This window comes from Lagenorhynchus albirostris, chromosome X (genome assembly GCF_949774975.1).
Source record: "Lagenorhynchus albirostris chromosome X, mLagAlb1.1, whole genome shotgun sequence".
In the NCBI taxonomy this organism is placed as follows: Eukaryota; Metazoa; Chordata; class Mammalia; order Artiodactyla; family Delphinidae; genus Lagenorhynchus; species Lagenorhynchus albirostris.
In genome coordinates this window covers 51,719,442-51,723,613 of record NC_083116.1, presented here as the reverse complement: position 1 = coordinate 51,723,613, position 4,172 = coordinate 51,719,442, and the positions used below count along the sequence as shown (strand labels likewise).

The following is a 4,172-nucleotide window of genomic DNA, read 5'->3' as shown; positions in this document are numbered from 1 at the left end:
GCATGGTCCAAAAGCTCAGGGCTTATGCTCCAGCAACATGGAACCCAACCCCTCCACCAATAAAATGGTGTTGGCCACTGAGCAGAAGAGGAACCCCAGGCCAAACATGGCTGTAATTCTAGTCCCTCCATTACCAGCCTCGTCTCTCACCAAGGTGATAACTGGCAGCACACACTGGGGGAAGATGTGACCCATGTTGATTTCAGATCCAGCTTTCCCACCAAAGCCACTGTGCACAGACAGACTGAATAGGGATACTCCCACACAAGGACACCACCTCAAGACCAGCATAGGATGTTCACTGCAGCAGCACATATACTAAATCTGGAAAAACACAGAGCAGATTAGCATGACCACTGCACAAGGATGACATGCAAATTCGTAAAGTATCCATATTTTTGATTGGAAGAATCAATATTGTCAAAATGACTATACTACTCAAATCAATCTACAGATTCAATGCAATCCCTAACAAATTACCAATGGTATTTTTCACAGAATTAGAACAGAAAATTTTATAATTTGTATGGAAACACAAAAGACCTGAAGAGCCAAAGCAATCTTGAGAAAGAAAAATGGAGCTGGAGGAATCAGGCTCCCTGACATCAGACTATACTACAAAGCTAGAGTAATCAAAACAGTATGGTACTGGCACAAAAACAGAAATGTAGGTCAAAGAACAAGATAGAAAGTCTACAGATAAACCCAAGCCCCTATGGTCACCTAATCTATGACAAAGAAAGCAAGAATATACAATGGACAAAATGTCTCTTCAATAAGTGGTGTTGGGAAAACTGGACAGCTACATGTAAAAGAATGAAATTAGAACATGCCCTAAAACCATACACAAAAATAAACTGAAAATGGATTAAAGACCTAAATGTAAGGCCAGATATATAAAACTCTTAGAGTAAAAGGTAGGCAGAACACTCTCTGACATAAATCCTAGCAGGATCTTTATTTATCCACCTCTTAGAGTAATGAAAATAAAAACAAAAATAAAGAAATGGGACCTAATTAAACTTAAAAGCTTCTGCACAGCAAAGGAAACCATAAAGAAAACAAAAAGACAATCCACAGAATGGGGAAAAAGTATTTGCTAATGAAGTGACCAACAAGGGATTAATCTCCAAAATATACAAACAGCTCATGCAGCTTAATATTAAAAAAACAAAAAAACAGTCAAAATATGCGCAGAAGATCTAAATAGACATTTCTTCAAAGAAGACCTACAGATGCCAAAAAGGACATGAAAATATGCTCAAAATCACTAATTATTAGAGAAATATAAATCAAAACTACAATGACGTATCACCTCACACCAGTCAGAATGGCCATCATCAAAAAATCTACAAACAATAAATGCTGGAGAGGGTGTGGAGAAAAAGGAACCCTCCTACACTGTTGGTAGGAATGTAAATTGGTAAAACCATTATGGAGAAGTGTATGGATGTTCCTTAAAGAAGTAAAAATAGAACTACCATATGATCCTGCAATCCCACTACTGGGAATATACCCAGAGAAAACCATAATTCAAAAAGATACATGCACCCTAATGTTCATTGCAGCACTATTTATAATAGCGAGGACATGGAAGCAACATAAATGTCCATCAACAGAAAAATGGATTAAGAAGATCTGGTATGTATATACAATGAAATATTACTCGTCTATATAAAAGAAGGAAATAATGTCATTTGCAACAACATGGTTGGACCTAGAGATTGTCATACTGAGTAAAGTAGGTCAGACAGAGAAAAACAAATATCATATGATATTGCTTATATGTGGAATATAAAAAAATAGAATAAATTAACTTATTTACAAAACAGAAATAGAATCACAGATGTAGAAAACAACTTATGGTTACCAGGGGTGGAAAAGGGGGGAGGGGTAAATTGGGAGATTAGGATTGACATATGCATAGTATTATATATAAAATAGATAACTAATAATGACCTACTGTATAGCACAGGTAACTCTTCTCAATACTCTGTAATGACCTATATGGGAAAAGAATTTTAAAAGGAGTGTATATATGTGTATGTATAACTGATTCACTTTGCTGTACAGCAGAAAACAATGCAACATTTTAAATCAACTATATTCCAGTAAAATATTTTTAAGAAAGAGGGAGGGCTTAGGAAACATTAACTAAAAAATGACCAAAACAGGTAACTGTTTCACCTAATTTCATAGAGACAAAGAAAGATAAGCAAAATGAGAACACAGAGGAATTTATTTCAAACAAAGGAATAAAAAGACACTGAAAAAAAAACAATTAGTGAAAGAGATAAATAACTTTTCAGATAAAGAGTTGAAAGCATTAATAATAAAATGCTAACTAAACTAGGGAAAAGAATAGATGAACACAGTGATAATTCTAACAAAGAAGTAGAAAATATAATAAAGAATCTTTTGGTTAAACATAAGACATGACACCATAAAATTCCTTGAATAGAGCATAGGCAAAACATTCTCTGACATAAATCATACCAGTGTTTTCTTAGGTCAGTCTCCCAAGGCAATAAAAATAAAAGCAAAAACAAACAAATGGGACCTCATCAAACTCATAAGGGGTTTCACAGTAAAGGAAGCCATAAACAAAATGAAAAAAACTATGGACTGGGAGAAAATATTTGCAGACAATGTGAACAACACAGGATAAATTTACAAAATATATAAACAGCTCATACAATTCAATCAAAAATTGGGCAGAAGACCTAAAAAGACATTTCTCCAAAGAAGACATACAGATGACTAATAGGCACATGAAAAGATGCTCAACATTGCTAATTACTAGAGAAATGCAAATCGAAACTACAATAAGGTACCACCTCACACCAGTTAGAATGGCCATGATCAAAAAGTCTACAATTAATAAATGCTGGAGAGGGTGTGGAGAAATGAGAACCATCCTACACTGCTGGTGGGAATGTAAATTGGTACAGCCACTATGGAGAACAGTATGGAGGTTCCTTAAAAAACTAAAAATAGAGCTACCATATGATCCTGCAATCCCACTCTTTGACATATATCTGGAGGAAACTCTTAATTAAAAAAATGCATGCACTCCAATGTTCATAGTAACACTATTTACAATAGCCAAGACATGGAAGCAACCTAAGTGTCCATCGACAAACAAATGGATAAAGAAGATGTGGTATATATATATATTACTCAGCCATAAATAATAAGGAAATAATGCTACTTGCAGCAACATGGATGGACCTAGACATTATCATACTAAGTGAAGTCAGAAACAGAAAGACAAATATCATATGATATCACTTGCATGTGGAATCTAAAACGTGATACAAATGAACTTATTTACAAACCAAAAACAGACTCACAGACTTAGAAAACAAACTTATGCTTACCAAAGAGTAAAGGAGGAAGGAAGGGATAAATTAGGAGTTTGGGATTAGCAGATACAAAGTACTATATATAAAATAGATAAGCAAAAAGGATTTAATGTATAGCACAGGGAACTATATTCAATATCTTGTAATAAACCATGATGCAAAAAAAAAAAGAACCAGTCAGAAAGGAAGAATACAATAACTGAAATTTTAAAGTACACTAGAAGGAATTAACAGCAGACTAGGTGATACAGAAGAATGCATATGTGATCTGGAAGATAGAATAATGGAAATCACCCAATTAGAACAGCAGAAGAAGAAACAAATTTTTAAAATGTGAGCAGTTTAAGATTCTTCCAGAACATCAAGCATACTAACATTCACATTATAGTGGTCCCAGAGGGAGAAGAGAGAGAGAAAAGGCTTAAAAATATATTGGATGAAATTATAGCTGAAAACTTCCCAAACCTGAAGAAGAAAACAGATATCTAGGAACAGGAAGCACAGAGGGTCCCAAACAAGATTAACCCAAACACACCCACACCAAGATACATCATAATTAAAATGGCAAAAGTTAAAAAGAAAATTACAAAGGCAGAAAGAGAAAAACATATAGTCATAAAAAAGGGAACCCCCATAAGGCTATCAGCTTATTTTTCTGCAGCAACTTTGCAGGCCAGAAAGGAAGGGCATGGTATATTCAAAGTGCTGAAAGGGAAAAACCTGCAACTGAGGATACTCTACCTAGCAAGATTATCATTTAGAATTGAAGAAGAGATAAGAACTTCTCAGAGAAGCAAAAGCTAAGAC

At 34.6% G+C, this 4,172-nt stretch overlaps 1 non-coding gene across 1 annotated transcript; it reads left to right on the top strand.

The window, feature by feature from the left end:
* The first annotated feature begins 296 nt into the window (after positions 1-296).
* LOC132514132 (U6 spliceosomal RNA) lies at positions 297-400 on the top strand. Its single transcript, XR_009538631.1, has one exon. It is a non-coding gene; the product is annotated as a U6 spliceosomal RNA (small nuclear RNA).
* Positions 401-4,172: the final 3,772 nt, after the last annotated feature.